The following is a 13,450-nucleotide window of genomic DNA, read 5'->3' on the forward strand; positions in this document are numbered from 1 at the left end:
GCTAATGGAAACAAATCAGCCTAGCAGACTGTAGTCCATGTTGCTTTATGGTTAAATATAAAATTTATATTTTATAAAAATATAGTACTATGCAGTACTATATATTCGCTTACAAAAAGGGAACACTAGGCTAGAACTTTGCAGCATGAAATGTGATGTAAATCAATTAAGATATCAGAAAACATTAAAATATAGATGAGAATTTATGACTTGTTTTCAGGAGAAAAAAGCTGGGGGAACAAAGGGTACACATATTATGGTACTGGCTTACCTTGGGCTAGTTGGATCATCACAGGCCATGCTAAAACTGATAGACATCCAAATTCTTCCTAGAAGATAAATCAGAAAGAGCCATTTTATACCCTTTTGCTGCAGTAGTTGGAAACAGCAGAGAGCCAACATTCAGAGGCCACAGCCTAGAAGCTTGTCTGCAGACGGAAGGGGGTGATTGGGCTCAGCTCCATGTGTCTACAAAAGGCAGAAAGCCAGAGCAATAGCCAGCACAGCTCTGAAAATATGCAGAAACACCAGCCTCTTTGGGGCACAGAGTCAATGGGAGGGCAGACTCGGAAAGAGTTTGTTCTGCATTCAGAAACAAAATTATCTACACACTCCTGCAAATTTAAAACAAGACCATGTGTCATACCTGATTCACAGGAGCTTCTTCTTCTATCAGAACATAATTCCACCAACCCCAAATTTCATCCTGCCACTCATGCAATAAAAGAAAACAGTGTTTTGCTTCTAACATTTCTGGATACAGTTTGTATCCCAATACTTGGCCAACTGTACTAAGCTGCTACACAGGCTGAAGAGGACAAAGTTCCTCCCCTGAAGAGCACAAACCTTTGGAACATGAGGAATGAAGGAAATCCAGCAGCAGAGTTATCTTAGTTTTGCTAAATTTTACCTTACATGCTTCATAACTGTCATAGAGACTTGCATTTACTGACAGGATTCATTCTGAAGTGGGTGGTGGTGGTTCTTCAGATTACACATTTTGAGATGTTTTATTCCTCATTCTCACCACTTCCTTGCTAAAAGCTGGGATTTGACTTTTTACAATGGTTTATACTGTAAGCCTGAGGGAGGAAAAATCCATTTTTCTTTCTGTGTTTCAGTTAAAGAAGGAAATAAGTAACATGAGCCATGAAAGGACTTTGATCCAGAACAAGGGAATGTAAATGCTTTACAGATGCCAAATAAGGATGTTTCCAAAGAAAAAGAAAATGAAGCATTCTCTACCCAAGCCCTTTTAATTTCCAAACAAGGTAATGGAAGGAGAATTTTGTAACATTTTGATGGAAGTTCTATTTCTCCAATAGGTCATTCTGTTTTCAATAACTACATACATTCATCAGAATAAACAACGGATTGTTGTAACAGGGGCGTATTGTTCCTGGAAGGGTGTTGTGGTTTAACCCCATCCAGCAGCTCAGCCCCACCAGCCACTCGCCCACTCCACCCTGCTGGGATGGGGGAGAGAATCAAAAGAGTAAAAGTGAGAAAACTTGTGGGCTGAGATAAAGACAGTTTAACAGGGAAAGCAAAAGCCGCACGCACAAGCAAAGCAAACCAAGGAATTCATTCACTGCTTCCTATGGGCGGGCAGGTGTTCAGCCATCTCCAGGAAAGCAAGGCTCCATCATGTGTAACGGTGACTTGGGAAGACAAACACCATCACTCCGAACGTCCCCCTCTTCCTTCTTCTTCCCCCAGCTTTATAAACTGAGCATGACGTCATATGGTGTGGGATATCCCTTTGGTCAGTTGGGGTCAGCTGTCCCAGCTGTGTCCCCTCCCAACTCCCTGTGCACCCCCAGCCTACTCACTGGTGGGGTGAGGTGAGAAGCAGAAAAGGCCTTGACTCTGTGTTAGTGCTCCTCAGCAGTAATGAAAACATCTCTGCATTATCAACACCGTTTTCAGCACAAATCCAAAACATAGCCCTGTACTAGCTACTATGAAGAAAATCAACTCTTTCCCAGCCAAAACCAGCACACAGAGAAAAAAAATATTCTTTAGATCAGGAGTGGCTCTTGAAGCCCTATAGTGACTTAAGAGAAACAGGGCACAGAGGCAGGAATCCATCCTTAACTGCAATGAAGTTAGTGAAATTATAACGACCTGCCTGATGGCCTCCACAATGCATCCTAGGAAAGTCCACAGGATGTACTGACACTGGTGAAGCCCATGCAGAAAGTGCCATGAGTAGGAAGATCCTGTGGTTGACCGGTTTTATTTGTATTGGATTTTTGGACAGCACATGACCTTGCTCTGACTTACAAACACAGCATCAACATCAGTTCATCTTGCATGTTTACCACAACCCAGCCTCTGTGGCTAAGAACTGCTGAGAGTCTTCAATAAACAAATGAAAAAGATCCAATGGACTAAAATATGAAGTGTTTCCAACCAAACCCTACTTTGCCTCTAAGAAATGAGGAGCCCACCCTGTATTTACATGAGTTGGAACAAGGTATCTGAAAGTCATGACTCCGAGATTGAGTAAGTCTGTTGCAGTCTATTCAAATCCTTCTTAAATGGATTTGTCTTTCACTGTAGAAGCCTTTTAGAGCTCGTACAATGTCAATATATGCTATATGTTTTTACAAAATAAGGCGAAGTACCCTTTACATATGCAGAACACAACAGTTAACATTCTTTTGGCATTGTATGTTCTTACATATGCGTCTTGCACAATATTTCAACTCAGCAAAGGATGGAATATATAATGCTCAGCACACGTGCCTGGTCTCGAGATAAAAATCTATGGATTCAGCCCATACAGATAGATCCTGCACTTGCATGGCACCTCAAGGACATTTGTAAGATTGTGCATGAGTACAGATGTCTTCCCTGATCCTCTTGCAAGATCAGAAGTTTGGGTCAATGGCTGTGCTCCAGATAATGTCACTATTAACATCTCCAGACATAATCACAGATAGAGCTACAAGAATAAAGCGGGTCAGAAATGAGCTTCTAAGCTTACGGTACAGCTGTCTTACTCCCTCCTTCTAAATCCCTAAATCCCAGAGCACAGTGAGAATGAAAAAAACACCTTGCTGGTAGAGAGACAGCACCATGAAGAAGCCTGTGTTCAGGTATGGGAGATGAATGTTGGAGTTCAGAAATGTCCAACCTACATCTTGGGGAATGGCAAGGTGAGAGCTCACTCCGTTATCTCTCAAAACAAAACTGCATGAATGTATCAGGATATAACTTTTTTTGATTGTTTACTTCACATTAAAACCAAATTTGTGCATGTATACTAGTACTAATGATTTAATTATGCATTAACAACTCAACTCTGCTGTCCAGCCACAGCAGAAGTAACTAGTCCTTACAATAAATAACACATTACAAATCACGCCCCTATCACGCAGCACTTCCTGGCAGGTTTTGCAGTTCCTTTAGCGCAGGAAACAACATGTTTCAGCACAGCATTTCAGCAGTTCTGTGACTTTCTGTGTTGACTATGCAGGAAACTGTAACTTTCCAAACAGAACATTATGGATTCAACCTCACTTACGTGGAAGTGGGGAGGAGGACACTCAGAGAGGCAGGAAAAGCTACGCCTGTATTACTAGAATGCTCCCCACTAAACAGCAACGTCTTGAACCAGTATGCCAAGTAGGGCAGACTGGTTTTAATCATGATGGTCTGCAAGCCAGCGTGAGACTTCTTGCTAAGCCCTCCATGTCACACTGGTGATTTGCTAGCAGCTTAAGATAGCTGACAGCAGGCTGTACTCCTCCTTTCCAGCATCAGGACAGATGGCCCAAGTTCACTCTGGCAACTCAGCTTAGCTGATAAGAAGAAAGAAACACTAAGAAGCATTCTTATCACAGCAATGAGACGCAGCCAAGTCTTGGAAAGGGAAGGGAACCTGCCTCCTGAAGGGTGGAAAGCATTGTTCTGCCACAGTAAATAGCACCAGCTGGGCTCTCGGATGTCTTCCTGTGGGCAGACTGCTGGGGAAAATCCACACTCTAAACGTGTGCCTTGCAATAATTTACCCCAGATGCAAGTAACTGTTTAAATTTTCAACAGCTACTAAATGGCAATATTTCTTAGACTGATTGAATATGAGGGAGAATAAAATAGATTGCTCCACTTCAGTATCACTGGAAGAGGGAATACGAGGGGGTTGCAAGCAGCACTGGCACAGCACTGCCTCGCTGCATGCCGCCCAGGTAGCTGGGTGTCCTCAAGGGCTCTCACAGGATTTAGAGTGGATTTACCATCTCAGTCATGGCTTGCAGGTCTACGTCTCCCAATCTCCTCAAAGGTCAGACCCTGGCACTTGTTCCTGCAGGCCCTAAAACTAGCATTAAGCCTGCTGCCTCCCCCGTATAAATGCCTTCTTCCCACGGATACATCCTTGTAGAAACTGGGGTTAAAAGCATCGACTTTCAGGGATATACGGTAGTTAAAATGAAACAGAGAACTTCGCAAAGTAACTACATACAATGTACACACTGATGAAGTGCAAGAGAACAGCAGATAAAATTAGTCATTTTCATGCCAAATACATTTTCCTCCTCTTCTGTTTCTGGGACCAATGCTTTAGCCAGTGCCTTTCTATTCTGACACGACCTCTTGGAAGAAGGTAACAACTTCCTCTAATTTATTGTAAGATCCCTTTGACTCCCCTCAGACTGGTTTCCCTGAACTGATGCTGTCTCACAATTTCTGTTTCCAGAAAAGTTTAGCAATGGAGTCACTGAGCAAATCCTCTGGCAGAGCAGGAAGTCCCAGTATCCATTACTCGGCTTTAATCACTATGCACTGCTCCTCCTTTACACCCACGCTTGCCTGATTTCGAGCACTTTTCGAGCACTAAATCAAACATTTGACAAGACGACACAGGAGGTGTGCTAGACAGTTTCACATTTTAACCCTGAATTAAAAGAGCAAAGCAAAGCTGTTGGCTTGTTAAGGCCCTTATTCTACATAACACTGGACCACGGACCCAGACCTTAACTGTTCATCCCCCGGAATACATTCTGGGGTAAACAAGAAAGCATGTGAGCTAAACAGTGGTAGCGAGTACTTCAGGCAAAGTCCAGGACTACCAGCTTGACTAGGATACCTGGAGTTTTGTTTTGTCTTTAAGCCATATAAAACGGGTGTGATATAACAAGAAAATGACCCAGTTAAAGAGGAAAACCGTATGAGTAAAACAATATAAAAACTGAACAGATTAAACATGTTTGAAGTGAAAAGTTAAAAATAACTGCTCATCAAGTGGGGCATTAAAAGAGGAATAGAGTGGAGTCAAGGGTTACAACTTTTGCTTATCAAAAAGAGCACACATTCCTGAAATAGGAGAGAATAAATGAAAGGACCGCATGTGTTTACAGAAAGATGATTTGCAAGCAATAGTAACAGAAGTATTACAATCAGATGCATGTTAATTCCTCTGGGGGGAAAGATTACAATCCACAGCAGCAGAACTCCAGAGGTAGGTAACAAGGAGGCCCCAAGAAATCCAAAGGAAGCAAGAACAGAGGTAAAACCTTTAACAGATGTGTGAGCAAGTTCTTTGATAGCTGAACTGCACGGGAAGTCTCAAAACATCTCCCAAATGGCAGTATCTATATCACACAGGCATCCCTCACAGCAGTGCCGGCAAAGACCCTTACTGGAGGCCTCTTCTCTGACATTGGAGAAAGCTTTACAAGCCTCCCTTGGAAAGTGATTAAAAATAACCCAAACAAAATGGATACAATCCAAGCAACTAGTGATACGGGCTAAATTGCAAATGTGGGGGTGGCTGGATTTTGTTTGTGGTTGGGTTTTTTTTGTTGTTTTGGTGGGGTTTGTTTTGTGAGTGGTTTTTTGTTTTGTTTTGTTTTTAAAATCACTGCATATCCTATACTACATGAAAAATAAGATTTTTGAAGGGTGGACAACCGTGGTACATGGCATTACATCAGCATGAAGGATGTAGAGCTGGCAGCTGACAAGCTGTCATGCACAGCAGACTTTCATTCCTAACACCAAGAGAATAACCAACATATGAAAATGCAGTGACTCCAAAAGGTTTGTGCTGCAGGCCTGCCTCCAACAACTGGAACGCCCAAGAGCTACCTCAACACAAAGTAGTACAGAAAGAAACTGCAACTAGTCATAAGAGAAAAAGCAAGCTGCAGCCAGGAGCATATATGCGTTTTTTACTTGCACATGGGCAAGTAAATGCCTATTAATACTGGAAAATATACATAATAATACTGGAAAGTTGTTCTTCCATCTTCAGACAGCGATTCAGAGAACGACCTTACTATATAAGCCACGTGAGGCTAATGCAATAACTAATTGTAACTTCCTACAAATAGCGAGCAAAAAATATGCATATGACAGCATCCGGTAATTAAACATCTTTGTTCCTGTAAACCCTGCAGGAAAGTTCCACTAAAATCCTACTCACAAAATAACAAATCAAAAACGACAGGGTGGTGACAACTAGTAGGGAAGCATTTTGGACAAAGAGGGACTGTTCATTAAACTTTGCAAGGCAAGGAGCTCCTTTGTATCTTCAGTAGAACACCAGATTAGAGTCCGCAAAAAGCTCAGGAAAAGTTGAGTTTCTTGCATGAATTGTGGTGAGCTGCTGTCCCAGGCCTATCGTACTCTGTGTGCAGGTGGCAGAAAATTTCAAACGACATCCTGAGACACAGCATAAGCACAGAGAAGAAAAACTGTTCTTGGAAATATGCTACCTAATTAAGATAAACTAAGATAAACCAGGCTTTGAATCAACTACTTGAAAAAAGTACATTTTGCCTTAACACCAAGTTGTAGAACGTGTTCAACACCACGTTTGTTTGCACAGGCAAAACCACCCATATCAACAAGCACCTCCAGCCTTATTTAGGTACTAAGCAGGAAGCCCAGCTTCTGGGAGAGAAGCTCCTGAGAGTGCTTCTCATGTCACAATGTGTGAATGCATCTCTTGCCATGGAAAAATACGCGGCAGTAGGGCCCGTGCTGCAGACTCCAGTCAGCTAGAGAAGTAGCTTCACGCCTGCAGTCTGATCCACTTCTCCAGCATCCTCTGGGCAAACAGCACAGCCTCCGCTGCAGTGGACAACAGCTGCAACACAGAGCTTTGTGGAGCTCTAGTGGCAATTACAGTTGTACTGCTGTGTGGGTAACAAAATGGCCTACAGCTTGTCACTGTGAAGCCGTGTTCACCGTTTTGGAGAGAACAAAACCAAGTTGATTTGCAAAGTGTGTTGTCTCTGGTTTGCTAAGCTTTAAATGAAAGCTGTACCTGGAAAAAAATGTAATTGTGTCAAAGGATAACTTGTCATTTTGTTTTACAGATGCCTTATGCTAAGCTTAAGTTGCCATGGTTACATCTTTTACAATAAATATAATAAACAGGAGGGAATAAAAAACAATCATGCCCTTGATTTTACTCATATTTTTTTTAAGGCGGGGTTCTTTTTTTTAAAGGTACTGACACAAGAGTGGTTGTATCACGTAACTAGTAGTATTATTACTGCAATATTAACAGTAATATTTCTATGCAGTCGAATGTCTAGTATATGTTGCATTGAGACAAAAATTTGTGCCTCCTCTCACTGGATATTATGTACCTTCCAATCTTGTCAAAATTAACTTAGAACAGAAATCTCTAGCAGGGTTTTTAAGACAAATCTATTCATTATCGAGTTCTGTGGAAATACAAGATACATGTTCTGAAAAATCTGCAAACCAATGTAGAGAATAATTAAATGATTTTGTACATATTTAACTTATTTTTATTAAATGAGGAAATAGTCTTTTTTGAAGGTCATTTCTTTGGTCTTAAAAATTCAAACCCAAGCCACCTGGTTTTCATTTCCTGGCCTATTCCTTCTGTCTCAGCTGCACACTGTGCTAAAAACAAAGGCTCCATTCTTTAATTGTGAATATCAGACGCCTTTAGCCCTCATTCCGTTTCTAGTGCCTTGGAATGTGAAAAAGCTAATATACAATATCCTCTTTTATTAGCTAAAATAATAAACGGCCAGTTCCATTCCTTTTATCAGTTGGGCTCAAGATCCACAGATCCTTGGAGACTTAGACTTCGACAGAGACAAAAACGTATGGCTTTCGAAGTAAAATCACTGTATTTGGACACAGTTCTGTTCTACTGTTTTGGACGACAGGCAGGGATTGAAGGTCACTATTGTTAAGGTTACCTCAGAAAAGGCTGAAAATAAGTCACCTCAGACCCGTGCCACCCTACAGTGGCTAACAGCCATCACATCTGGTCTCAATCAAAAGCCTGTAACGAATGAGAGCTAGCTGACTCAAAGGCTTGTATCGTGTATGGTTTTAACACAAAAAACACGGTGCAGAGCACTGGGACCAGTGAAAGATGGCAGCCTTCAGTGAGAAACGCAAGCCGTCAGAGGAAACAGGGCGGGTGAGGAAGTAACTTGTACAGCTCACTGAACCAGTTTATTAGCCAGCTCAGTGCAGAAGACGATTGGTAATAAAGCAAAGAAATATTTATCTATCAATGGAAAGGAACACTGAGATACAAAGGTGACCAGACTGTCTCCTACTTGTGAAAGGAGCAGGAGATTCTGAGTGAAGAAACAAATGGATGCAGACCCTAGAGAAGATCTTAAAAACAAGGAAACTAACAAACAAAACAATCTCTTTTCCTCAAGAAAGCAAGCTTTCAGAAAACCTGAAACTCTAATTACGATCACTATGAAGAAGGAACACAGTAACTCACTTGAGAGTCACCAGATACAGTCTTGGGATAAGCAGATCAAGTCCATTCCTTTACTCTCTCATTTATTCACAAATCATAAAACGTGTTGCTGTTTTGCTTGCAAATAAAACAGCTTACTCGTAACTTCTAGAACATTTGGTCTGGGGCTTGCACTAGGTGTGACTTTGCATCACTGGGTAAGGAAGAGGCACTCCTCACTCAGTGGTGTGCTGATCTCTTAACCAGGCTGCTGGGAGGCCTGGACAACTCCCAGATCAGCCCACCACTGTTTCAAGGGCTACAGCTGGGAGGGAAGCACAGGGAAGGCTGCAGTTTAAACCACATAGGCCAGAGGGAAAGCCAGCACTGGAGGCCAGGGGCAGCAGAAACCTCTTTCAGCTACTACTGGTGAGACTCGAGGCTCTCCAGCATGCGGCATCACATGGATGTACAGACTTAGAGAGTCACATTTACCTCTTTCCTTTTTAATCAACTGGCAAAGAGCGAGATTCTGCAGTTGGTTCACAGATGCACGTTAAATAACAGGCAATCACTTTACTCACACATCAACACTTCCCACATTAACGAAGAACCACAAATTTAAAACCTGTTTCCCATCCCACCCCAGTCTATTAGTAATGAAGATATTTGTTACAGCAGCTTAAATAGAGGTGAAAATACGCCACTTAGCTTGGAAAAAAATGTGTATGAGAATAATCAGTGTGATGCAACGCTGTCTGAAACTTGATTTCACAACAGCCATTGCACCAGAAGGTTTAACAAAGTGACCTCCTTAAGGGACAAATTTGTGAAAAGTAAACCAGAAAATACTTGTACCACGTAATCCTGGAAGTCACATGGAGGTAAAATTGGTAAGGAAAACACTCTGGTTTGGTTTCTCTGTAAAGCTAGTGAACACAACGTATGCCACAGTGATAACAAACATTTTTAAGGTTTCCTGGCATGTATTGTTAAGCCCATTCTGTTTATTACCACCATACCAAGCTCCAACCTTTCTTAACATGTTAGAAGTCACTTCGTAATGAACCAGTTTTCAGAGAGCAGCCTTCACTGACAAGAACAAAACGTTGGAGGCCTGTTTGGCTAATTTTTAAGGACTTGTGTACAATTTTACTTAAAAATCTTAGCATCCGTATTTGCTGAACTCTTTGAAACTCTGTCAGAAAAACCTAAAACCTTATGCTGGATATCAAACTTCTGTTATGAAAAAACTGCTACTCCTTAAAGAATTTCAGGGTCTCTGAAGAAAAAGGTAAATTAAAATATACCTTATGAATGTAATGACAATGGCCAATGCATTTCAGGGTTATTTGCAAACGCTAATTTACTTAAACTCCTCAACTCTGCCTCAAGCAGGAACTCAGCCTTTTAGTTCTGCTGTGCTTTGGAATAAGCTTTCCAGTGTTCCCTGCAGAGGTACACACAAAACAGCATCACAGAATATCAAGCATTTCACTATTTCTTCGTCTTGACAAGCTCCATCTGACTCCTACAATGGCTCTGCTATAAGATCAAGAAATTTAAAGTAAAAAGCCACTGAACAGGCTCCATCTTCACTTTACTTGGCAGAGGAGCAGCCCATGTAGCTCAGGCTGGGCAAGGACGACCGGTACCAATCTAGCCAGTGTAGATATACATGCACACTGTACTCCCTAGTTTTTTCCAAAACAATTTAGAGTTTGGCAGCTATATTCTTCAAGAGCTCCCCCTGAATCTGGCATGCTCCAGCCTGTGCGGCAGAAGCGGAGTGAGAATTTTCCAGCAGTGACTAATTTACTCATGCATCCAGGAACTGCTGCAGCTGCAAGTGCAACAAACAGGCAGGTATAGAAGCAAGAAAATCCAACTACAAGTGAACACAAAAGGAAATATTAGATCATTATCTTTCGCTGTTCTCAGAAAGTAGCTTAGACAAAAAACACACGAAAAAATTCTCCCAATCTTTTAAGATTAGCATACCTTAAGGATAACTGCTGGCCTTGGCTAATTTTAGCCCCAGGCTATAAAGGGGCATGCTTTGATGGAGAAGTTTAGACTGTAAGGAAATGTAGGTATATATAAATGCTGCATCCTTTTTTCCATTAAAAAGGACAAATAAATTAAAAAAAATTCAGTTACAATCAAGAACCACATTAACTTGTAAAATCAAATACTCTAAACTAGGAAAAGCCCAAGGCAGTATTGCTTATTGCAGTATGACTTACGATCTCTTAATTCACTGCCCCTTTCCAAATGCATCATTGTAATTGATTTTAAAAATATATATATAAATCACATACTTTTTTTCCTTCCTTTCCTCCACCTCATTCCATATACTGCATGAAAGATTCGGGGCTGTCAGTGAGGCTTTTCTCCATAGAGTTTCTTTTGCAATTCACTGATAAAGGTAGGAGCTGTATGTGAATCCAGAAGGGTGCAGGGAGCTGGGAAGGAACACTTGGTTCCCTTTACAAAGAAACCTAAATAAAGAAGATGAGAGACTCTCTGGACATTCAGATTTTATGCTTGTACCTGTATTTACCAGACACCACACAGTAATTCTGTAGCAAGGTAAACTTCTCAGTTGCCCACCCATGGCACATCTTCCATTTTATAAACAAGCAGCAAAAACACAGAAGCAAATCTTTTGTTCACTTAGCACAGTATATTTTTCTGTATTAATGACACAATTAATTATTGACTAATGGAATTTAAATAGCAGTGACCTAATCTTTTGTCGTGGTTTTAGGCTGATCCAGCAACTAAAACTCACACAGTCTCTCCTTCTCCAATAAAGTAGAGAGGAGAGGGAAAAAAAAAAACAAAAGGACTGAGGGTTGAGGCAAGAACAGAGGGAGCACCCACCAACCATGGTCCTGGGCAAAACAGGCAGCGCTTTTCTCAAAGCAAAACAGTTTATTAATGATTACTTAGAAGGACAAAGGGAAATAAAAACCGATTACTTGAGAGGACAGAAAGAAACAAAACCAGATCTTAAAACCGACACCTTCCCCCCCCCACCTTCCTTTTCCTCCCGGCTCTACCTCCTCCCCCCAGCAGCACAGGGGGCAGGGACTGGGGGAGTGCAGGTCAGTTCATTCCGTGCTGTTACTGCTGCTTCTTTCTTAAAGGAGAAGGAGTCCTTACACCCTTTTCCCCTGCTCCAATGGATCCCCTACCCACGAGGAAAAATCCACAAATTTCTCCAACGTGAGTCCAGCCCACTGGAAACAATCCTTCCCCATAGATTGCTCCGGTGTGGGCTATACCACAGTCTCGGGTACTTAGGGAGCTGTGGCCACTCGCTCCGGCGTGGGTCGTCACGAAGACTCCAGATGCCTCTCTGCCTTGTCGTGCACCCCAACACGACCATCCTCAGGCTCAGGCATCTTCTCCCCACGGGCTGCGAGTGGGTCGCTGCTCCACCGAGGCCGTCCTGGTTGCAGGGGGGCAGCCTGCCATCTCACCATCAGCCGCAGGGGAAACTCGGCTCCGGCACACCTCCTCCCGCTCCATCCTCACTGACCTGCTGTCGATGCAGCTGTTTCTCTCAGATCTCAGTCCTCTCCAGGTGAACTCAGCCCAGTGGGCACCCCGGGAGTGGGGTGCCCCCGAGTTCCCCAGCTGGCTCCGCCGCCGCCATTCTCCGTGGGCGGCGCCGGCCCGACGCAGGCAGCCGCCCGGCCGGGAGCCAGGGAGCGGGGGCAGTGCCCTCCTCCCTTCTCTGGTCGATCCTGGGCGAAGCACCTTTTCCGGTTCCCTTGTCCTGACTTAAATAGGGCAATTCGCAGAGGCGCCCTATTGGCTCAACCCCGAGGGGGATGGCAGTCTGATCCGGTGGCCAGAACTAAGCCTAACCCGGATCCAAAACCGGGGAGGTCGCAGGGAGCAAAATCCCTCTCCTGCCACCAGAACCACCCCCCCCTCCACATCAAACCATGACATCTTTCCATTCACTTTAACACTTCGCCCTTCACTGTCTGGAATCAGAAATCAGAACTCTGAGCACCAGCCACAGCCTCAGAGTAAAACTCTCCCATCCAGTATTGATTTTAATTTGTACTGGAAAAGAAATATGTTTGTCTACAGATGGATGTGATACTAGTGTATCTAGAGAATTACTTTACTTCCTTCCCCAAAACCTTTTACTGTGGACAGAACAAAAATGCAAGTCAGCATTCTTTGATACTGACACTCTTAACCTGCCCATGCTAAATAAAACTCATTATGGTTGCCAAAGAACGTAGGCAAAATTCTTTAAAGGCTGCTGCAGGCTCCTAGAAAGTCGTATCAGTGTATGACCCAGAGATGGCCTTTTTAGGGAAGAGTTCCACAGACCCACAAAAGTCTCAGGAAGAAAAAAAGGCCTAGTGATGACACTGTATAAAGAACTGCACTTCAGTCCTGCTGTTTCAAACCCAATTTCATACGGGATGGCAAAAAACACAAAGATAATCACGGTTTTATGAACAATTCTATCTCAAACAGATCTCCTTCCGCTTTCCCTTTTTTTCAGGAAAAAAACATACATTTGAATCTTCCTCAAAAACATTTATGAAAAGCTCTGCGAGAACTGAAGTGATGAGTTTCAAAGACACAAAAATAAGAACAAACTGAAGTTGTTCCCCTTCATCTTACTTAAAAAATATTTACAATTTGACTTGTTTATAAAATAACTGTTTTGCTAAGATGCATCTAGGGGTCATGAGCCATCACCCATTCCTACCTGTT

Source organism: Tauraco erythrolophus, chromosome 8 (genome assembly GCF_009769465.1).
Source record: "Tauraco erythrolophus isolate bTauEry1 chromosome 8, bTauEry1.pri, whole genome shotgun sequence".
Taxonomy (NCBI): Eukaryota; Metazoa; Chordata; class Aves; order Musophagiformes; family Musophagidae; genus Tauraco; species Tauraco erythrolophus.